A 24,552-nucleotide genomic window follows, 5' to 3' on the forward strand; every position below is an offset into this window, starting at 1 on the left:
GCGACATCATGACTTCATCGCAACTCTTGTGACCTCGTTTCAGCGAGGTTCGTTCTTATTCTGGTCTTTGTTCTATTAAATATACTTGACCATGTATTGACAACCTCAAAATCAGCCGAAATCTCCCGAAACTGACGGTGAAGAGGTCAAGCCCATCCTTTAAGTCTTTTACGTATGCAGCCTTTCTAGCATGAGTTTTATGTGTTATAGGTATACATCCATACATTCATGGAGTTATCTATCTTGAACGATTATCAGGGCTGGCTTAATACCTTCACGAACGGGTATGAAGAGAATTAACCCCAGAGAAAATTAAGGCCGGGACGATCACAAACAGAGTGTGTACAACAACTCTACTACGCCATGATGGCTGAGGTGTTTCATCGCCGGGGACGATAATTTACACCATTATTGCTGGTGATGCGGGGAATGAAATAATAAGCCCCCTCACAATAAGGATCGGAGTCCCGTGATGTCCAGAAAGGTGAGAGGAGAGCGTTGGTGTGCTGGATGTGGCCAGGGACCAAGCAATTTTGTGTGAGAAGGGGAGTGAGTCGAGCTCGTTGAGGGATGGAAACTCACGAACGCATAGTTTCTGTACAGTGTAATCATGTACATGCATACCTCAGCGAAGAGACAGGCTTTCTAATATACAGACATCCGTATACTATGTGTGTATCCTAGCGGATTTTCGAAACGGTTATTATGCCGGTATTTCCCTTCACAGATGTGTACGGCAACAACTTTTATCAGGTGTAAAGCTCAGTACCCGGTCTCAACGTATACTTTTATACGTCACCAGTACGATTTGCTGGACAGGTGGTCGCTACCATGGAGCGTAGCCTAGGGGCCCGGAAATGCAGAAACGCCATACTGCTTCGATATATGTATGTACTTACTGAACCTTCCCCCGCAAATGTGGAACTGCTCTGCGGCTGGCTTCGCGCACTCTCCCGGTCGACCGTAGGCAAGGAACAGAAGAAATACGGAAACACGGTCATACTGATTGCGAGATAAGCTCAGTAGTGAAGAACGCAGTGGCAAAAATCAACTCCTACACCTCTACGTGAATGTTATCGACTAGTAGCTCTGTTTAAACATCTGCGAGCGATGATGGCCGATTTTGCCCCTGGTTTCCCCCATCAGTGATGCACCTTCTACCGAACAAATATATAGGAAGGATACTGGATACAGCTAATGATTAATGCCTCTCGGAGCTTACACAGACACTATAGGTACATAGATGATGCCCTTGGCGCACTGTCAACAAGAAGGAGGAAGGAGGAAACGGGTTCAGCAGTAGCGCAGCACGCAACCGGGAGGCCGCGTTTGCGTTGTATGGGATACATTTAAGCAAGTTCTGTCAGCTCAGATTGCCCTGGTACAAATCGATCATTCCAATTCTGGGCTGACTCTTCAAACCCAATGAAACACATCCAAGCGCTGAATTTTGACATTTAACATATGCCATTTGACGTATGAAGCTGATACGGTAATGATCAATCACCTCTTCATAATCAACAGGACCAAGTTCCTCTCCCGAAAACGGCTTACATATGAAATGAAAAAGTTTTAAAGAATTACACTCTTTCTGTAGCGAACATCATGAACACGTAAAGTAGGTAATAACTCGTACGTACAGCTATTGAGCTAAAGGGGTTATCGCATCTGGGAACGCATGAGGCCGATACGGTAATGATGGTCACCTCTTCACGGTCAAACTGACCAAGTTTCGCTTGCGAAAAGAGCGTATACAGGGTGTTGAAGATTAAGCTTTCGCGAGCCCTACGCAAACACAGCGATGACAGGAAACCGGATGATAACTTTACGCTACTTGTGTAACAAAACAGGTGCTGCTAATTATGTAGCACCTGTTTCTTACGCGAGGAACAGAAAAATAGCACCAGGTTTTCTTTTGTTCGCCTATTTATAAAGAGCTAGTGAAAGCTTAATTTTGAACACCCTGTATATTGAATGAGCAAGTTTTAAAGATTTGAGCTCTATAGAGCGGACAATACGCTGGAAAAATTATTCACATTTTTTTTTTACGTTGCGAGACAACTGAGATCATGAGCGACGCTACAGCGGTCGGTCTGTGGATTGCTTTTGCCCACCTGAGGGTTCTTTAACGTGCGATGATAGCTCATCACACGGCACCCTGTATTTAACGTCCCTCGCGGAAGACGGCGTGTTTAAGCAACTTGTACCCTGCCACCAAGTTGCTGGCGTCCTCGCGCGTCGTTCGAACCCACGATCTCGGGATCAGATGGCGAACACGCTACCGACTGAACCACCGAGGCCGATTTATTCACAATTATTTACCTGCAATGACGCACAGAAGACTGTGATTCCCACTGCACCTAACACAAAGACAAAAATAGGTTTTCGCGCAAACATTTTATATCCACGTCCACTCCCTCTGGCGGTGAAGTTTTTGAATTTAGAAAGAATTCAAAAGTGTAGCTATTGGTAATAACACATACCAATCAATATACCGAGAATAAATAAAATATGTTGCTCCAGAATTTTTGTCTTGTATAGTTTTATTGTCTTGTTTTTCAAACGCTTCCATGCGATGTGAGGATGACTTACGGAGGCCATCAGTGGAGAGAAGGAGGGGAAAAAAGAAATAAAAATGATTTCAAAGAACGATTACGGAAAGGGTTAATCACGTGTAAACACCTTATTTTGTGAATATCTGAAAATATGGAAATGCGCTGTGGGCGTACGTGGCAACATCCCTTTTAACTTGCATGCTTTTGTCTGTGAATTCGATCAGTGAAAGCTGGACGCCATCATGAACCCACCGCATATGTACTCCTAAGTGAACAAAACATACCCAAACTGCACTGATGAGGTCGCACCTCCAACCACTGCTTAATGCATACGTGCAATATAACCAGGTTATAACAAGCTACCAACGTTAGCGACGTTGTGAAAGCTTGCTCTGTTGCGTGGTTGTTGGATCTTTCCACCAACCCGACCGCCTTGCCTCCTCTCCTCACCAGCAAAACACATGCCTCTATTTACCAAGCATTATTTTCTTACTTTTTGTTTCGTGAACAATTCTAAACCACTATGTTGAACTGACTCTTGCATCTGTACTCGAATGACCCCTTTCCGCGCCATTGAGAATGGCAATGTTTTGGGAAATCACATTATAGGAGCTATATCCTGGTTCCATTCACAAGCCTTAAAGGTTTGTTTGCACCCTACTCTATAGCTAACGGCAGTGAACATATACCTCTATACATCGCACATGGACAACCATTCTCCGATAGCTCAGTGCATGATCAAATTAACAATCGATTAGTTTCTTTAACGAGATTATCTAAAGCAAAATGTGAAGTTGCAATACCTGCACATACCTCTTCCGATTACAGGTTATATATCCGATTCACAGACGCTGGTTGCGCACGACGAACTGCGATAAAGCATGCTTCAGACTAGTGCGTTCTTCTGCGTGCGGATGCGCGTGGGCGCTGGTTACCGTGGCAACAGATACATGCGCGACCTCACGCAGCAAAACGCGAGGAGATCGCCCGAGCCCAACTTTTTCCGACGCACGCAGCAGCCCTCAAGCGGAGAACGAATCGCGAGGCCGCCTTCCGAGTGTGCACAGTAGGTTTCTTTCTGCGAACTGTTTTCAACATGGCCGCCGGAGTCGGAGGCGTTGAAAATCCCGCTCGGCGCTCATTGGCTTACGGTTTGGTGACGCACGCATTCGGACCGAGTATGTGAACAGCTGAGTGGATTGCTTACAACGCACGCATACACACGCAGGCGCCCGCACGCAGCAGAACGCACTAGTGTGAACCATGCCTAAGAGCCACATCAGTCATCTCGTGTCTCGCTGCCTTACCTTGTTGCGCGCGGCTTGCTCATGCCGTTGATATCACGAAACACTTCACGGAGATAACACGTGTTCTTAACCGCAATTACAGCAGGTGATGGCAGGCATAAACTAGTATTCGCGTAGGGACAACATGCGAATTGGCAACAATACCAGGACAGGAAGACGGCAGCACATCGAAATGGGGAATGAAACATGATGCCCTTTTCTGTTTTGTCTTGTTCGTCCTCCAAGCGCAGTACGTCCAAGGGACACAGGTTCTACAGTCTGGCGAAGCTCATGAACCGCCAATCGTTGCAGGAATACGATAATAGAAATCGAAGGCGACTACAAGTGTGCTCAATATGGCGTATGTGATACTGCCCAGAGATGACTCATGCACCTTTTGAGCTAGGTGTTTGGGCAATTGATTACAAGGAACTGGTTACCGAAGCTTGGTTTCCTTTCTTTGTTTTACAGCGAATGTTGTAACCAGTGAAGAAATGTTAAAGGTGTTGTGACAGTTGGTTTCCAGCTTTCCCAGATAAATACGAAAAACTATTCTGTCATCCGACCGACGAAGTTTTCAGGTCCATCACGTGAGCAGGTACGGAGAAAAACGACCCCGAAGAAGTGACATCGGTGACGTCACACAGGAGCAGCGAGGGAAGACGCGCGTCTCTCAAGCCAAATGGGGGAGAAGGGTCCGTGAGGTCACACCGTGGATCGTCGTTTTGTGGCTGCGCCTATTTTCCGGACCGATCTAGCGAGAGGGAAAAAAAAATTCCACGGTGTTCTCATAATGAGTACGATGCATATATATTATGCTTCAACACATCAGAGGAAGTGTCCCAACACCTTTAAGGAAAGTGCCTCAGGGCATGACAGTAACAGATAAATACACTTGTCATTTCGGCTGTTCTTCGACCACACCATGGGAAATATCTATTTCCGAGTGCGTGTTAGCGCAGCGAAGCGGTTGTGTCTATAAGCGACGTACAGATGCCAACAGGTGAAGAGAGAGAATGACAAAGAGTGGTGGATAGGAAGGGGGGTAGTATGCGTCATGGGCCAGGTGGAAAGAAATGTCACAATAATTCTACTAGGCGCAGCACTGACCCTGTAAACAGTCAGCTCTTTGTTTCATTACGTTCAGGTAGTTTCTGTTAACTTTAAAATAAATAAATGCGCAAAGGATGCATGTATGAACGTCTGCGCCAACAATTTTGCGACCGACAGAAAGCTGCAAGAGTACTGATGCAACCGAGTTGGTGTGAATAAACGTTGACGTGATGCTGAAAGAACACAGGACGCTAGAGAGACACCCGCTCTGTATGCTGTGTGAGCTTAACATTGATAATTAACGCATACACCTCTTTCTCTACTCGGCGTGTGCCCAATATGGTCGCAGAGTCACTTTTCTCATTTCACTGTGCAAATGCAACCGTTCAACCTCCCCGCTTTGGAAGTGTCTGTGTCTGAAATCATTTCGGAAGACATAGCGAGACATTGCGGCCGGGGTTGTATTATCGAACCACCTGTCATTCGCGTTCCTATATACATATAATGCATAAGGAGGACAGAAAAGTGTGATCTAAATTGAGCAAATTTTTGAATTTCATTTGTAAAAACAGTGATCACACAGCTGGGACGACAAAGGAAACAGAACAGATGTCATAAAAGAATCCGGGCATAACGTGCGCGCGAAAAGCGCGAAATCTAATGGCGGTTTCCTAACTCCAGCGCTATCCTAGGCGGTGCAATCCAAAAGCGAATATTCATCCAGCTATTCACAGCGCATACGCTGACGTGTGACTCCTCACAGTGCGCTGACACAACTGCCTAGCCAACACAACGTCGTAAACGTATTCGCGACTCCAGCGAAGCCGTAGCCACCTAGCGGTGGAAGTGGCAACCCTCGAGTCCAGGTTCGGCGTGCGCCACCTATAGTTCGCTGGAATCGCGAATAGCCTAATGTAACCTTAAACATACAGGGTGTTACCTTATAAAAGTCTACCAGCGCCGGCATGCCGTGCTTTGCAAATACTCAATGCACGCGCAACATTGTGTTGTCTACGTGTAAAACTCTTAAGGACATTCAACCGTGCTAAATTTCAGCGCGATTGAGCTGCGCTGTGTGAAGTTATAACGCGAAATGTGCGATTCCCGTAGTCAAAACAACAAAGATGACGATGTTGGGAACATCACTTCGGATGTTGCCAACGCTGCTCCCCAGACGGCGACGAGTCGCACAACATCACGGAGCAAGCCATGTGGAACTTCGGTTCCTCATAACCTGTTTTCGTTTCAATTTCGCTTTGTTTTTGGAAAGCGTTATGTGCAAATTAACCTTTTTTAAGCATACAACAACCGTCAGGGCCAACTTCTTCCCCTTATATGATGCCCGTACACAGACAAAGCAATAAGCTGACCCTCTGCCCAACTTTCTTATCAAATGTTACTTTAGCGAAACCAATTTTAGCGGTGAAATGCGATTGATTACGTCTGATTTTTTTTTCTTTTTCCTTTTTCGTTGTTGTTGTTATTGCATTGCTTGTTGACAAACCTCTCTCCACGTGCGAAGGTGAAGTGGATTTTTGAAAAACAACAACAACCATGAGATGAGGTGTTTCACAACAGTAACTGCGATTGGGTTTTTCGATATGACGCTGTCTCTGTGCAATCAATTGTAGCCGTTATCAGGGCCGTCGAAAAACTCGCTGAGAAGGCCAAGGGCCGTTATAAAAGGAGGGATATGATGAAATTTGTTATGTTCATTTTTAGAAATGCAAATCGACCTAGCGTCCGTCCATGGCAATAGTGCGATGTAGCCGTGTCACAGATTCGCGAGTTGCGGATTCTAGCATTTGGTTTGACGCTGAAAGAAATGCTGCTTCTATGTGTTCTTCACGCACTTGTAGGTTTGGAACTTGTCTACCTTCATAAACTTTTGATTTAACGAAACCCTTCAGATAAAAGTCACATATTCTGAGGTCTGGAGATCGTGGGGGCCATGACATGTTAGGCAATCCTCGACCCATCCACCTACCAGGAAACATATAGCCAGCTCCGGACTGACACAGCCCAGTGCGGTGGCGCACCGTCGTGCATAAATATGCACACCTCTCTCTGCATGTGAGGTTCTTCCAGTTCGGGGAGTTCATTGAGCATTTCAAGGTAGTTGACGGCGCGAACGGTACTGGGGAATAAGGACGGGCCAATCACACCTTTGTTCCAAATTTTACCTCATGCAACAGTTTTTTGTGTTTGAAATGGTCGCTACAGTTCCGAATGAGGGTTGTCACGTGCCCAGTATCGTCAGTTTTGGGTGTTAACTCTGCCGTCAAGGTGGAACACTGTTTCTTCAGTGAACACCAGGAACGGTAGGTGAGTAGGGTGCTGTCGGATTCTCTCCAACTCTTCAAGGCAGAATTGCTTCCTTCGCCTGCAGTCGATCTCAGACAGGGCATGGATCCTGTGCAACCTGAACGGGTACATTTTTTTTCGATTTGAATGCCTTCTGTATTGTTTTTTTAGACAGTGAAAAAAGATTGGCAGCACGGCTAATCGACACGCGGGGGTCGACCTCAAATACACCAACCACGGCATTTTTTAATTCCGTGCTTGATACTTTTTGGCTGCGGCTGTACTTACGGTTGAGGACTGTGCCGTCTCTCGCAAATCGCTTCACCCACTTCAGTATGGTTTTTTTTGCTCGGTGGTCGCCTGCGAAAGTTACTGGCCATCGAATACGTACTTTTTTATACTCTTGGTTCGCGCATACCAGAGTACCACCCTACTACGCTCCAAAGCTGTTTATTTTGCTCGCGAAACGAACAACGTAAAACACCAAATTGCCGGCGTAATTAGTAGACGACAACCAAAACAGATGTCGTCTGCTTACTGAAAGACAGTGAAATAACGTAAACACTACCGTCACCAACAATACATATTTACAGAAAGTTTTAAAAACTAACGTGCCGCGAACATTGCGTAATTTTCTACCTGTTAGTAAATCGTTACAGATCAAATATTTGGAACTGGATACCGCGGTAAAGTTGGCTTGGCTTGTAGTACGGAGGACACGCCTCTGCCAAAGCGACTCGTCGCCGTCTGGGGAGCAGCATCTTAACTGCCTTGTGACAAACCGCCATGTTGGTTGTTTTGACTATGGGAATTACATGTTTCGCGTAATAACTTCGCATTCGTACTAACTTCGGCTCAATCGCGGAAATTTAGCATGGTAGGTTGTCCCTAAGAGCTTTACATACAGACAGTACAATGTTTCGTCTGCATTGTGTTTTTGCCAAGCGTGGAGTGCCAGCGCGGGTAGACTTTTATAGGGTAGCACCCTGTAGATACAACGTACAGTAACGTCGAGCAGGGGCCCTATCGTGGTTAAAGCAATCGACCTCGATTACTTTAAAGCTCTTCTGTCACTGGGGCACAATCGAAAAAAGGCGTGAATATTACAAGTGGTTGACGCCTTTTATCAACCAATGGTCCAAGGTGTTATCTTGCAAAGCCACCCGCCTTATCGATGTTTCCTCCTGAGAATTCGAAGGCCACACCTGTGACCTGCCCGCCCTGCATTGTTGCTTCGGTTCTTTGAAGTCGGAAACGGGAAACTCTACCGGCGTAAACTGAATTTCGTGGAAAATGTGCAGAAAGCACGCTCGTAATTTACTTTTTCGCTGTTTGTCATTTTTTGTGACGTACAGGTGTGCGAGACGCCAATGTTTGTGTGACACCGTATTTGTGCTTGGCATTTATAATGCGGTATGTGCTCGTGAGACGGCGCTGGTGGCAGGCAGCAAAACGATAAAACCGCGAAGGATCATCCAAAGGGTCCAACGGGGCAGTGTGACCGTGTGGCGCGAGCCGTAAGCGCGTTTATGAGAAATCGGTTCGTGCTTTTAAAGCACGAAAGTACGTGCGTTAAAGCTTTTGAGCTTTATTTATGAGCTTTTTATATATTTTTCTGTGTGTTCGTGCGCTCGATCGGCGAAATGATAAGTGGCTTTTATGCTTATTTTGCTCGTGAGCTTTGTGGGCGGTAATGGTACCGTAAATGAGCGTTGATAGTTTTACTCAACAAACTGAACTTTGATTAGTTTTTTTTGTGAGCACACCGCTATGTTGGAAAAACATTGATTGTGCATCTGACGACGCTTCGAAAAGCGCGCCAATTACGCATACCAGGCGGCGATCCGCGCAGAGGAACTGCGCTACGCGGTGAAGCGCCTTGTGCAGCGGTGTTCTGCTATCATTATTAAACAAAAACGAAGAAAGACATGAATTCTTTGTTGTGACGAGCACATACGGACTTTATACAACACAATAAATGGAAATGCACATGCCGACCCATCAGGATACCCGTCGCAGCTCAAAGTAATCGACCCTCTTTCGCTACATTACTTTTCAGCTGTGAAACTAATCTTTTACGTCATCCTTACGTCAAAATGACCTCGGGTCCAGATCCGAGATTAGAGCCGACAGGCTATAGGTATAAATTTCTATTGAAAGAGGCGGGATCTAAGGGCGGAGCATTTCGTGGCAGCCCCGCCCTACAGCTTGTGACGTTAATTAAGCGAGGTCGATTAGTTTTGACGAGGATAGGACCCCGGAGATGAAATTTTTCAGCAACAAAGTAACGTAAATTTTACAGTGCCATGAACGATGAAATGTACGCCATTTTTCTGGTAACTCAATCGTCAAATTGTCATACTTTTGGTGCAACCTGATTCGTTAAACTTACGTTGTTTTGATGGTACCTGAAATGCTAAATTTACGTCGTGTTTCTGCTACATGAATTGTTAGACTAGCAGTGTTGTGTTGCTACCTGCATCGTTAAAGTTTCATTGTTTCGCTGCATGACGGCTGTTGACCAATGCGTAATGTAATACGATCAGTACTATAACTGTTCATAGTCGCAGGTGCGCTTTTGCTAACTTTCTCAGTTAAAGCGATAACGAACAAGATTCACGTTGAGACGACATACACCAATATCTAACGCAAACGTGTACAGATGGGACAAAATGTGGCTCTACAACGTTGTTTAGAGTGTAGTAGGAGGAGAGGGCCACAAGTAGCAGGAACACGAAGAGGCCTGAACTCTATTAAAATATCAATTATCAATTAGGACCCCCCTCTAATTGTGACCATCCGATTGGGGAGCAGGTAACTTGTGTGCAGACCACCCCGCATCTTTCTGGATATTCGTGGTCATAGAAGAAATAAAAAACAGATAGAAATATGGTGGACAAAAACAGTTTATTTGGAAATCAATGCTACCAGCTTGTAGAAATTGCTCCGGAACATGCGGCTGACCGCCTGTCGCCATGTTGCTCGCTGGTAGTTGCAGCGATTGACAACAGGTGGCGACGTAGACCAAGTTAACATGAGAGCAACAATGTGTTGGCACACCCCATGCATGTTAATATCCTTAGTCAGTATTCCTTGACATGCGGCCTCATCCCAACTGATTTTGCTGTTTGTGCTGTCGTTTGCTGCCTGTTCTGACATACTGCTGCAGAAACGTTTTCAATGTTTTCAGTGGTGCGGGGAGTGTGCAGACGGCCAACACGTTCGTCGTCTTCGGCACTTTCCCAGCCTTCTCTCAAACATCAATGCCACTCAAAAGTTTGCGTTCGCGATAATATATCGCCGTCGTACAGACGCTTCAACATTACGTAAGTCTCCGTAGCAGCCTTTCCCAAGCGGACACAATATATTATATTAATTATCTCCTCAACAAACGCCATTTCTTTCTGTCGCCGGTTACAAATGCCCCCGCCTAGAAAACACGACGCCGTGGCGAGTCCCCGACCACGTGATTTCTGTCAAACAACTTTTAGAAGAAGGGGAGTACGTAGTAATGCAGAAACATTATCGTATCGCTCTACTGCAAAAAAAAAAAAAAAGAACAGGCTCAGTCCGGGAACGTTTGAAGCCCACCTCATACATTTATGGATTGCTATAATTATTATTTACTTATACAATTCACACACGATATGAAACTTTTGCTTGTATCTGACAGCCTTGCATAGACATTTGAACTTGTAAATTTGTACTTGATTAGACTTAAACACTGACTAGGAAAGCTGCAGAACCAGAGAAGCATCATACACTGTAAAAAATCGTCGTAAATTTTACTGTCAAAATTCTTTTTTTTTGCCGTAAAAAGAACAGGTATGCTACCGTAATTGGAAATACGGTCCAAGGAGTGCAATTAGTACGGCACCAATGAAATATGCCGTAATGCGTAATACATACATGCCGTAATACATGCATATAGTGGCACAGTGTTGCTATGCATTGTATTTCATTAGATGCCAAGTCCATACTTCAAAGACTTTCACATCTGCTGCTGTACGTACACACCTTGGGATGTCGTACAGACAGTGGATATCATTGTTTAGCATACCGTGTGCTCTAAAGACAAAAACACACAAAAAACAGACACGAACAGATGGGAGCGTTTACTGTTCAGGATATTTAATATGACAAAGTACACTTGTGCAGCGTGTACTAGCGACAGAAACGCAACGACATTGGCCCAGCCAACACTGCCAGCACCTTCACTACAAAAGGCTACTTACGCTGGGAACATGATGATGGATTTCTAATATACACAGATATTACATAAACGGACAGAAAGGTACGTGCCAAAAAGAAACAGAACAGGGCTGCAGCGCGCAATCTTGCCGGCAGCAGTGCAGCCGCGTTGGCGGCATTTGCATGGCCAAGTGTGCACACATCGTCATCGCCGTCATTTTCAAATTGACAGACGGCGTTTGCAAATGGCGACGGGGAAGTCGATGCAGGTTCCATGTGTCCAAATCAGATCTCTAAAGTAATGAATTACAAGTCATTGAATTACTGTAATTAATTACTTTCTTAGTAATTAATTACTTCTGGAATTACATTAGGTTTTATGTAATTGTAACTGTAATCGAATTACTTTTACAAGTAACGGGTAACGCATTTTGAATTACTTTAGGAATTACTTTGAACGCTATCAGGAAGGTCCCATCTTTAAAGTTTCGGTCATTCCACACCTTTTCTTTCTTTTTCTTCACAGTCATTACCCGACGACTCCATTCCGATCGATACGTTTTTTTGTACAGATTTTTTACATTTGAATGTGGGAGGAGAATAACCCTTGCGCCATGGGAAAAGGAGTACGAATTGTGGGTATCGACCCGCACTTCAGTGTCGTTAGAGTGCTTCAAAGATCCTCCTTGTGTGTTCGAGGTGTTCATGAAGTACAATGTTCGGCTGCCCGGCAATGCACCAGTGGAGCGTCTCCTCCCAGACAGAACACCATCTCCTACGGACGTCCGAAATAGATGTCCATATGTCCATATGGAATGTTATATCCACGTCCATATGCGTCCATATCAATGTCCATATCTGAAAACTGACCTCTGTGGGACTCTCCTCGGATATTTATGGAGGGATATCCGTAGCCGTATAACTGCAGGAGGTTGCAGGAGGTCCTGTTGCGGCTGTTTCACGGATTGTCCGAATCAGTTCCGTGATGGGATGCTGTACGGATCATGTATTTGAAGAGAGAGAGAAACGCGGGACAATGTAGTACTGCATAAATTCGACTTTCCATGAAGGCCGGTTCTGCCACGTTCATTTGGACCTAGTTGGCCCACTTCCCTCGGCTAGCGGTATCTCTTCACCTGCGTGGACCGCTTTACGCGATGGCCAGAGGTTGCACCCATCCCAGACGCGACGGCCGATACGGTCGGTCGCGCGTTTCTACTCGGTTGGGTCGCCTGTTTCGGCTTCCCTGACATTGTGACCACCGACAGGGGGAGCCAGTTCACATCCCGCTCCTTCACGTCTCTTCTGAAAGCTATCGGTACCAAGCATATGATGACGACGGCCTACCAACCCGCTGCGAACGGGATGGTGGAGTGGCTGCATCGCCAGTTAAAAGCCGCCGTCTGTTCCCAGCCTGAGCGAATTAACTGGGTTGACCATTTGCCATGGGTGCTTCTCGGCCTCCGCTTTTCGCTGAAACAGGATATCAAGTGTAGCTCGGCGGAGTTAGTCTTCGGCCCCCCTTTGCACTTGACTGGTGACTTCCTCGATTCCCGCCCGAAGCCTACCCTCACCGGTGACAACTTCGCAAGCCGCCTCCGTCAGCATTTCCAGGCCGTCAAACCCGGCCTACCCCGTCAGCCTTCCCATAGGAAGATTTTCGTGCACCCAGATTTGGCCAATACCTCTCACGCCTTCGTCCGAGTGGATCATGCCAAGCCACCCCTGACCCCTGCATATACTAGCCCGCACCGAAAAGACCGTAACAGTCGATCTTAATGGCCGCCGTGAAACCATCTCCCTCGACAGTGTCAATCCCGCTCATATTGAGACACTAGTTCGCCCCTGTGCGTCCGTCCGACCTTCCCTCCCCCCGTGGAGGTCCTCGACCGCGGCGCTCCTTCCCTCAGCCCAATGTTTTCTGGCATTCACCCCTGGTTACCACCAGGGGGGGGGGGGGGCGAGGCTTGTAGCAGGACTAGTGTCATCGGATGATGGCAGCTCAGTTTGAACGTGAGCGCGCTGAGCGCGATTAAACCAGTTGTTCTCCACCAGTCACGGGGAACGGTTGTGAGTCGTTTCCTACGCCACATGTACATAAAATGTTGCAGTTTGCACGTCGTTTGCCCGTTGCAGTCAACTTTGTGAATGTAATTCAGTGTAATGCAGTTACTTGTTCAGTAACTGTAATCGTAATTGAATTACAATAGAAAATGAGTAATTGTAACTGTAATTTAATTACTTTTGTGAACATGTAATTGTAATCGTAATTAAATTACTTTGGAAAATAATGTTTACAGGTCTGAACTCCATATGCAGTGGGTTTCAGGTATGTATAAAGTGTTATTGTTTTTCAACACTCGCCTCACATTGAGCTGTGATCATATTTCGCATTGCCGTAAGGTGTATCCGCAGCGCACGTTTAATTATTGCACGATTACGTCTTCCTTACTAGGCGCCTCTCGGAGCAGATTAGAAGTTCAAATCGCGCTGGCGGAGCAAAAATAAACGTACTGTACTCCCAGAAGACGCGTACTTTCGCCTTATTGCACGCGAACATGAAAATCATTTCTTGTATTATTTTCAGGCACCGTTACTTACTGCCGGCTACAAGAAACTTAGCAAGCTCCGTCCGCATATGCCCACTGATGTAGCCTGGAGGTAAATTAGCTTGCTGATGTGTTAGATTTACTTCTTTGTCCCACTTCAGTGCTCCAAGATGGTGAATGCTAAACCGTTCTGCCGTAAATCGTGTATTCTAGGTGAAAAGATCTAATAACATGCGTATGTGCTTCATATGCGTGTGTACTTGTCGATGTGGCGTTATTTGTACGATGTCGTGATTGTTGAACATGTTTTACGTGTTCTTGACACCTGCCTAATTTGTTCGGTTCCAATCTGTTCCAGCAGAGATGGTCACTTCTGGAGACACCATCCTTCCTGGCCAAGTCGCGTGGAAAGGCATCCAAGACACCCTTGGCCTTGGATCACTTGCTGAAAGAGGACCCAGGAGGGGGCATCTGTTTTGTATGGTTTCTCGTGACACTGAGTATGTATTTCAATTTTTATCATCAAGCTGTCTTGCATCACTATATCGTTTCAGTCTGCAGCAGCACATTTCAATTTAAAACTGATATTATTCCGGCTTATTTTATTTAGCCGTTTGTACCGCCGTTCTTTAGTGACTGTAACACATTCTTGTAGTGTTCATAACATAAATGTCACACCTATGTCTGGAAAGGTAGAACCTAAGGAGTGTCCCTTATAACTTCACATGAGAACTAAGTTGGGTTGGCATGCTGCTTGTCCACCCTTGAACATTAGCATTCCTTGGCGATTGAAATCGAGTCTTTGTACCCACTTAGAATTTCCTGCAATGAGTGCATAACATGGCGGATAATGTTCGGTGTTCCTTTCCTAATTTTTTTTTCGGAAACAAAGTCGCTGAATAAAGCTACTGGTCGCTGGCTAGTACATGTAGCTGCTTATCTTAATATATTGAGAGCTTCTGTTTCTTCCTAGCAGTAAGAAACCGTGGTACCCTCTGTAAGGCTGGTGCACCGCGATGCCGTGCTCTGATCTCCATAGTATTTATTCATCCAGAATGCAAGAAGCATTGCACAGTTGTTTCGTTGTTATGACTATAGTCTAAAAACTGAGTATAGTCCACTTTGGTCAGTAAATGCTATACTGGTGCGACGTGATTGCAGTATGCTGTTTTAAAATGATTAGTGAGTAAAATGGATGCGAGGCAAATGGGGAGGTGGCTCCAATCATGATTTGTGCGGGGAACAAAGAAAGCAGTGTTCGATTCAACATGGAAAGTGTGTGCTTTCTCTCACTTTTTTCGGTGATGAGTAGTACAGTTGCGGGACGTGCATGTGTCAGTATTAAGGACATTAGGGTCCTTCGCGTTTATGTGGTACATATTTTATGGAAAAAACACAGGCGCCCAATTCTCTGGTGCATGGTGAGATTAGCGCAGTGATTTGCTATAAAGTAACCATCTCATTCCTGCATACATCACCCGTGGCACTAGTCATCAAAAGTAAAAATATATACTTGCTTCACCGACGGCGTTGCTGATTCTTTCATTTAACACATATCTTGTGATTGGAACTACCTGTTGAATTGCTTGGCATGTATTTCCTGGAATAATCTCAGTGACATTTATGCTTATATGACTAAAGCGTGGTTATTTTGTAACCAAACATATTCTTCGTATTCGGGTATTTTTTTTTACAGTGTAACATATGTGGGGATAATTAGACTGCAGACGCAGGATCTTGAGCAGTCAGCACGTCATTAATTCTTACCCCATTCTTATCTTAGGCACCGACCGGTCACTTCTTTGTGACTGCACTGACATCTCGTACCATCGCTGCCCTGTCGTGAGTCTCGAGATTGCCTGCAAAAATTTAACAAACCATGTATATAATACGACGCTAAGCACCCTTGCACCTTCCCAGCAGTTTGTACATGCCTATAGGTACAAACGCGCTGCGACGTCGCTTCATTTGGCACCGCAAAATTTAGTCGAGCACCGTATTATTGCGTATGCAATTATTGCAGTTCTTATGAGCATCAATGTATGCCAGAATGCAAGAATAGCTCTCACCAATTGGCATGCTCAGGAATAAGAGAGCATGGCCCTTCTGTTCTAACCGGCACGAGAAGTGGTTCTACATGGTTGCCTACAGAGTTTTTAAACCGAACAAAAACCGTATTACGCATTGCAATATGTGCAAACCCACGAAAGGCAACCAGCAGCAAAATGCAACATGATAAAAAAGCCTCAGCATGCTTGTATCCCAATCCTCTGAATGAAAACACTAGGCTCTAAAAGATACCCGCACTGACGCAATAACTCTTTGGATTGGAAAAGAGCAGCTGCGTGTTCCTTTTGATGGGTCTCTTCCTGACGACCACCCGATGTTGGCCAGACCATATATGCCAAGGCTTTAACGTCGCGGCGACAAGGTGTCAGGACTTGTTGTGGGACCAGTGTCTGTTGATCAACATAGTCTGCTAGTGACATTAGCCCACGCTTGTTTAAGACATTTGATTTCCTGGCCGATGAAGTCGTTTGCTGACCGACTGTCGATGGTCTGCCGATCATCAGGAGTCAGCAAATTCCCATTGGGTCTGCACGTAGAATATTTGCGATAGTGGCTTGTCCACGACGTCATTCAGGTTCTTCAACACGTTCACTACGAATATGTATTTACCGCATAAGAAAAAGGAGAGACTGAGTCTTGTAGAGAAATGCACCTCTTTTATTTACACATTATGATCTAGGTCCGAACTGTTGCTGGAGTTGGACTTCTTTTTTGTATGATGGAGGCGGAACCCGAGACGAAGAGGGAAGAAGGACGACACAACAGGAATTCTTGTTGTGTCGTCCTTCTTCCCTCCTCGTTTCGGGTTCCGCCTCTCTCATCATGCACCAGCTTGTCAGCGCCCTGTCACTTCTTTCTTTTTTCTAAGCCTGTCCGCGGCTAAGATGTGGTCGAGCCTCTTTATCTTGTCCTGACGCAGTTCTTGACGCACGCAATCATTCCACGCAGTTAACTTGAAAGACTTCTCCAATGATACTGCGAACATATTTGCAGAGCCCTTCGTTTCTGTCTTTTCTTGATGGCGACAAGCAACAAAGGACCTAGTAGGCCCCTGCCACGGGAAAGGAATAGCATCTCGGTATTGGATGTGTGAAGTGACAATGTCCGGTAACATACCTATTTGTCACCGGTTAAATAGATCACTATATGATACACCTCAGAAGTATCCCTACACTTTTGTGCTTTACATTTTGCTTTGAACCTGCTATTCCAATGTATACTGTATTCTCCGTTCTACATCAATTTAACAATCCCAATTTTCCATCATGCCCTGTGATAGACAGGTTTAATAATAATAATGTTTTATTGGTGCCCGAGAACGGTCGTGACGACCCTAATGTTGGCGCTGACGACACTAATGTTGGCGCTTAGCTTAAATGAATGACTCAATTGAGTTTGATTTGGAATTTTTTGGCACAAAGATTGAATGGATGAAGATCCCAAAATAATGCAAGCACCAGAGCGTCTAACCGGACCGTAACCGAAACTGAAATCCGGAATTAACTGTTATTTTTAGCTCGAACTCAACGGGAACTGAACCGTAATCACTAGCGCCAACTTGGAGCTGAACCGGAACGGAACCGTTATAAATAGCTTCGGCTACCGGTTACGGATGCCGGTTCGGTTCGGGTTGGGGTGTTGTGGAGGTGATGTGGGGATCATTGCGGTCAGCATGCCTAGGTTGGCGGCATGTTGTTCGCGGAGGGGATAAAAGGGGGTCCCGTTGGTCGCATAACAGAAATAAATGGATAAAAAAACGTAGCTAAGAGGTCTTGCATCACATCATTTATAGTGGTTACCTATAATGTTGTACACTCTGCGAAGTATGTTTAAGATGCCACAGGAGGAGATCCCCCTGAGGTTGGCCTTCCTACTTTTTGATGAAATACAGATGTTTTTGGTCTTTCGCTCTTGGATCAAAAAATTATTCTGAAAAAAATATTTCCCAATAACTATACCAAATTACTGTCATTGGTAATTTATGTTAATTTTAATGGTATCTCATGGTATTGTTATCTATTGATTGATTTATTAATTGATGGGGATTTGCTGATGAAATGATGCTGATGATTTATATATGTTAAACGTACGGTTACTAAAGGTCGCTGATACTCGTCTTATTTTCTTTCCTTTCCTACTTTCTTTCGTTTTCTTTTTTTCTTTCTTTGAATGTGAATTACAGGGTATACATAGCGACAGTTAAGACACTGTCTGCCACTGTAAGGGGAGCCCACTTGCCAACTGGCATAGGTCCCCTCCCTCGCTTTACTTGAAATGTAGATGTAAATGAATAATAAATATTCTATTCTATTCTATTTATCTCATGGTAAATCTAATGGTATCTCATCTTCCCAACAGTTTGATTAACATCTTTTGAGTAAAAGGAACGTTTCTGGATCGATATAATGTTTCACCGAATGGTGCCACCAGCACCAGTTAACTCAAAGGCCGTCGTCATCGCTTACCGCGAGGAGAGCAGCAGTGAAGAACATTTTTATTCTAAACACGTCCGCCACACCAGCAAACTTGAATGACTCGCACCGACGGTATGTAGCAGCCGCCAGACTTGAATTTCGCTTTTGCGGTTATTCGCTTTTGCGGTGATTGCAGTCAATACGTTCCTGATTCCTAGCGTTCCTGGCAAGCTTTCGTTTGTCCCATCCTACAGTTGGCAATGCAATACGTTCCTGATGTGGGCTAGCTTACGCATGTCCCATCCTACAGTTGGCAATACAATACGTTCCTGATGTGGGCTAGCTTACGCATGTCCCATCCTACAGTTGGCAATACAAATACGTTCCTACCATCCTACAGTTGGCAATACAAATACGCTGGAGATAGTGTCGTTTCCGTAGATGGTGGTCTATAGTCTTCGTTTGACGTTACGTGTGGTGTCCGACAAGGATGCCCTCTCTCCCCCGCCTTGTACGCCCTTGCCATCAACCGAGGCTGCGTTCTCTCTCAGTTATCCTAAGGCTACCTAATAGATGCCCACCGCCTGTGTTTGCGTACGCTGATGATGTCTCCGTCATACTACCGCGCGAGAGTTCCGTAGAGCCAGTGTTGAAAGCGTTCGAAGGCTACGGTACAGTTTCTGGGGCAAGATTGAATAGGTTCAAAAGTGTCGCTCTTTTTTTAAATGTTCAGCCAACCTGTGCTGCACCGTTTCAAGTTCCTGTAAGACCTCAGGTTAAAATCCTGGGAGTTGTTTTTGACAGTGCAGGGGTCTCAGCTGTCAACTGGCCTCGAGTATTCAGCCGCTGTAGTGCTGTGCTGCGAGAACTTAAGTTTGTTGAACTGCCGATCACTTTTCGGGCACGGCTGTTAGCAGCATGGTATTACAGGCGCTTGTGGATTTTAGCGGCTGTTTCATCCCCGCCAGCGGTAATACAAGCAGCTATCACACGACACGCGTTCCGCTTTCTGTGGGGCGGATCCGTTGAATGGGTCAGTAGGTCTCAACTCCACGGAAGCCGTGATCTGGGTGGCTTGGGAGTTGCGGCTGTGCCAGAAAAGTGTTTGGCGCTTCAATTGCGTATTCTCTTTGAGGCGCTCCGTGCGTCACAGCACCCGGCCTGCGCATTAGTGCAGTATTTCCTAGGATACGCCACCAGGTGGTTCCTCGAAAGTCCCGAGCTTCGCCCCAGGGCGGAAGTACTCCCTGCTTATTTTTGTGCTTGTGTTGCTGTCGTGCGGCGCTTGCGTGTCGAATGCCCAGATGAAGACATTCCCTTGTGGAGCGTCCGTGATTTCAACGCCGCCTACAGGGAAATGCGACCGGGTCCCGCAAGGCCAGCAGTGCGAACGAAATTCACCTGGCGGCGTATCACTGCTGGCTGGCTTGATGCACGGCGCGCTAGTCTCCAGTGGAAGCTGGCCCATGGTGTCCTCCCACTGCGTGAACGTTTGCACCGTTTTCGGATATGTCGCACGGACGGTTGTCCGTCTGGTGGCATGTCTGAGACAGCAGAACATTGTTTTTTGCGATGCCATATTCCACTTTTACTGTGGAGTATGGTGGCGCAAATATTTGGGCTCCCAGCAGTTGATTGGGCCACCGTAAGGTAACTGGAGCCGTTGCCGGTCGCACGCGCAGAGCGGAAGCAACTAGCATTGCTGATTTGGGAAATCAACTTCCAAATTTGGATTCGCCGGTGCCGGCTGTCCTTTGTTGGTCCAGATGTTGGGAGCATGGCTATTTTTCAGGCAGTGAGAGCCGGGCAGCGTGCACATATCATCCGTGAGCAGTCATTATTTGGGTGTGTGGAGTGCTGTCGTCTGTTCCACCACGTTCAGGGTGAGTGACAAATCATGTTCTAGCCAGCACGCTAGAGCTGCACTACACTCCGCAGCGACCCTCCCGTGCTTGGATTGTCCGCTTGGTTTGACCAGTACGTAAAGCAAACTCTGTTAGAGAATGTTGTTATGTAGCTTGTATGATTGTAGCGTGTAGTTAGTGTCCGTGTAAACGGGACCACCTCCATAGGGAGCTCTCCTGCCTGATAACGGTACAAACACTCACAAGGTCACATGCTACCATAGGTAGCTCTCATGCTTGATGACAGTACACACATAAGCTCACAAGTGAAACCTTTTCGCAGAAGGACTTAAGGGTATTGAAACGGGTAACCGTCGGGTTTCGATGGAAATGAAAAGTCCTGTTTCCATTTCATCTAGATCGGCGGAATGTGGGTTGTGTGTACCTGTGATGGCCTCAAGCGTGTCCCTACGCTGCAAGTGAGATGAGTATGTTAAAAGCGATTGTGTTGCGCCGGTGTGGCCTGCTGTTTCGACGTTAGTCGTAAGTCTCGTGATGCTCTGCGCAAGTGCTGTTGTGGGGACCATGCCATAGCTTCATGCACAGTCAAGTCATGGGCTTCGCGTGTAGTCGATGATAGTGTGTCGGCGGGATGCTTGGTGCCTGTTCCGGCGGTTGTGGGGGAGCCAGTGCGTTTGGTAGAGTTGGGGTGTACTTCTACTCCACCCACTGCAGCTAATGGAGCAGACGCTGTAGCTGTTGGTGTTTGAGTTCAGGAGGGTCCCAGCGGTTGCTCTGCGGCACATGCTCTTGCATCAGTTCTTGGTACAGTCGCGACAGAATGCGGCAGCTGCGCCATGGCCCCCGTGGATGATTCCTTCGGTCCTGTGGTTGAGCATGTAAACACTGTATATGATGACAACGTAAGTGTCGCGTGTTCGCAGTACGATATCTTGGTGATCGACCTGGAGGCGTGTGATGGTGATGGCGGGTATGCCTGTCTAAAAACGGAATCATGACTCCTCGGACGAGTCTCCTGATGCAGTGGAGGACGCCGCCATCGTTGCAGATTACGTGTATGCGGCTACTAGTATGATGAATGCGGCCTGCTTTCACTGCGGCACCGGAAGTGGATCAAGCAAACGCACCGTGTTGATGCGCATACCGGGGTAGAGCGCAGCCACTCTTCGCCACAGGGCTGCTGCGTTGACGCAGTCGTAGAAGGCATGGCGATAGGTTTCTACGGTGGCACATGTGGCACACGCAACCGTCCGGGACAATCCTAATCGGCGAAGCCTCTCTCTCACGGGCAGGACCTCGTGCGAAAGCTGCCACAGGACATCTACCCTTGAGGACTCGATGAGAGGTGACGACAGATATCGCCGATTCGCATGTGGTTGGTTGCCCTGTACCGGGAAGCTGACCTCACTACGTGTCTCGGAGCGAAAGGTAAATTGTTTTCCGGACCAGCACCGCAAGCGGTATTACCCAGACGACCTTGTCATCCGCCGCGCCGTTTAGAGGCACGTTCAATATATGTGTTGGCATCATCGTGGAACACCAGCCATATTGGCTGGCTTCCTAAAGGCACGTTTTGGATTGCCAACTGTTCAGAAATAGCCCAGACAACCATCAACGTCCCAGGGACGTCCCAAACTTGTCCCGACATCCTAGTCCCGGTGTAACGTCCCCAGGGCTTCCGTAGGAAGTCACGTCAGGATGAAATAAACATCCGCGACCAGTCATCACCGGATGTTGGGTCTGATGTCCTTAGGACGTTGCTAGGATATCCAGAGCTGACGACGTTTCGAATATTCAAAATGTATTCCCAATAATGCAAACACGCAATAATGAAATAAACATGCAATAATAAAATGCAAACACGCTTAGTTACAATCATCTTCGTTATGCCGCTCACGGATCGCAAGGGTACTAGAGGAATCGCAGAGCAGCTTACTGCAGTTAAGTATATTATGACCGTAGCTGAATTTGTATAGTACAACAGGCACACAATTTCAGCTGAAACCTGTCGTGAATTTCTCCCTTAGCGGAGAAGCTGGGGCGGCGACGCTCGCATTGACAAGGGAATCCGCATCGCAAGGGAGAGCAGCGCATCCGCTTCCTCTCCTTTGTTCACGGAAGCAAAAGGCCGCGTTGGACAAAGTGCAACCTGCGTTTGAAGATTGGCGCTGGTGAATCGGCGTAAGTGGAATGAATTCTCACTTTCTTTGACTTGAGCAAATATGCCAAAGGTGAAAAATAAGCGTTACATCTACGACGAAGCTGTACGTGAGGCTAATAATGTATTTGCCGCCTTGCGTGACAACGTGGACGCTTGTGGACACGGCGGTTCATCGAGCTCCGCTGTCGAAACTCCACATTTTGCTCAATACAGCATAGGAGAGGGATCAGACAACCAGTTCAGTGAATCAGTTTCTGGGGAGAGCTATGCTGCTGACAGTTCAGATTCAAATGAGTGGCAGGTCGGTGTATCCTCCGATATCGGAGGACACAATGATTTGATGGAGCGTAGCAGTTACCCCAGATGAGCAGATATCTTCGAAACATCGAACTCTCAGCCTGCCGAACCGACCGCCGAATCTTTGCTAGACGGACTCAGAAACTGGGCTTTGAAACAAAATGTGACACACTCTGCGATAAGCTCCTTACTGAAACTCCTTCGGACTCATCGATGTCACGTAAATTTTCCTTGTGATGCTCGTAGCCTTCTTCGTACACCACGAGGTACAGCAGAGCGTACGATAGCCTTGGGCAATGGAAGATACTCTCACTTCGGTACATCGAATGCCCTTCACGTTGTGCTTGATCAGAGACGCGACGTGCCCTCTGTTATTGAATTATCTGTTAATATCGACGGGCTTCCAATAAGTAAAAGTTCGAAGCTTCAGTTGTGGCCAGTTCAGTGGCAGGTTCATAATATTACTGGGGAAAGGCCATTTCTCATCGGAGCGTACGCTGGCCACGAGAAACCGTCTCCAGTAAATGACTTCTTGAAACCCCTCGTGGAGGATCTCAGAGCTCTGCAGACAGATGGAATCACCATCCAGGAGAGAAGTCATGCAGTCGTGATCAAGAGCATTATATGTGACGCACCAGCTCGCGCACTTATTTTTGTAACAAAGGGTCACAATGCTCAGTCTGCCTGCTCGAAGTGTACTGTTGAAGGTGTATATAAAGAAAGAAGAATGTGCTTTCCAAATTCAAATGCGCCATTGCGAAGCGATGAGTCATTTCGAAACCAGGACGACAGTGACTATCATAAGGGAACAAGTATACTCACAGAGCTGGACATTGACTGTGTGTCCTCAGTGCCTCTCGATTACATGCATGTCGTATGTCTTGGAGTCATGAAAAACTTTTGAAACTTTGGGTTGCCGGTCCTAAATGTTCTCTCGGCCCAGCTGATAGACACATCCTCTCCCAGAGCAGTGCTGCCCTTAAAAGTTGCATGCCGCGAGAACTTGCCAGAGTTCCCCGATCCTTGGATGAGCTAGACAGGTGGAAGGCAACGGAGTTCCGCATGTTTCTTCTCTATACTGGACCTGTCATCCTTAAATCTGTGTTGCCTGGCAACTTGTATACAAATTTCCTGACACTTCACTGTGCGCTCTCTATCCTTGCCAACAAAGATCTGTGCCAGCACCACGCTGATTACGCAAATGAACTGCTGCGATGCTTTGTGGACCACTTCGCTCGTAGCTACGGGGATCATCATGTATCCCACCTGGTCATTCACCTGGCTGCAGACGTAAAAAAGCATGGTCAACTGGACTCCTTCAGTGCTTTCGCATTCGAGAATAACATGCAATTTGTAAAGAGACAGTACGGAAGTAAGAATGCCCACTGGAGCAGCTGTACAACAGACTGTCTGAAAGACGAAGCAGTCTCAGTGTTTGCAGCCAAGACACCAGAAGTTTGGATTTCATCGTCCACACTCCCAGGGACCTCTTGTACCAGAATGCAGAGGCCCGGAGTACCATATCGTGGAGTTTGAGGAGTACATGTTGGGAACAAACGAAGGGGACAACTGCTGTTCGCTTGGAGGCCGAATCGTCATTATTTCAAATTTTGCCACATTACGGTTGACAGGAGAGCCTTGTGTTGTAGAGCGGGAGTTTCGAGACAAGTGCGACTTGTACCGCCGATCGTGTGACTCTTATTCCATTGGCATTTACACTATACGCAACCTTTCTGATTTAAAGTGCTGGCCATTAAGACAAGTTAAGAAGATGGTGAAACTACCGTTTAGAGACAGGCATGTTGTA

This window comes from Ornithodoros turicata, unplaced genomic scaffold, assembly GCF_037126465.1.
Source record: "Ornithodoros turicata isolate Travis unplaced genomic scaffold, ASM3712646v1 Chromosome37, whole genome shotgun sequence".
NCBI lineage: Eukaryota > Metazoa > Arthropoda > Arachnida > Ixodida > Argasidae > Ornithodoros > Ornithodoros turicata.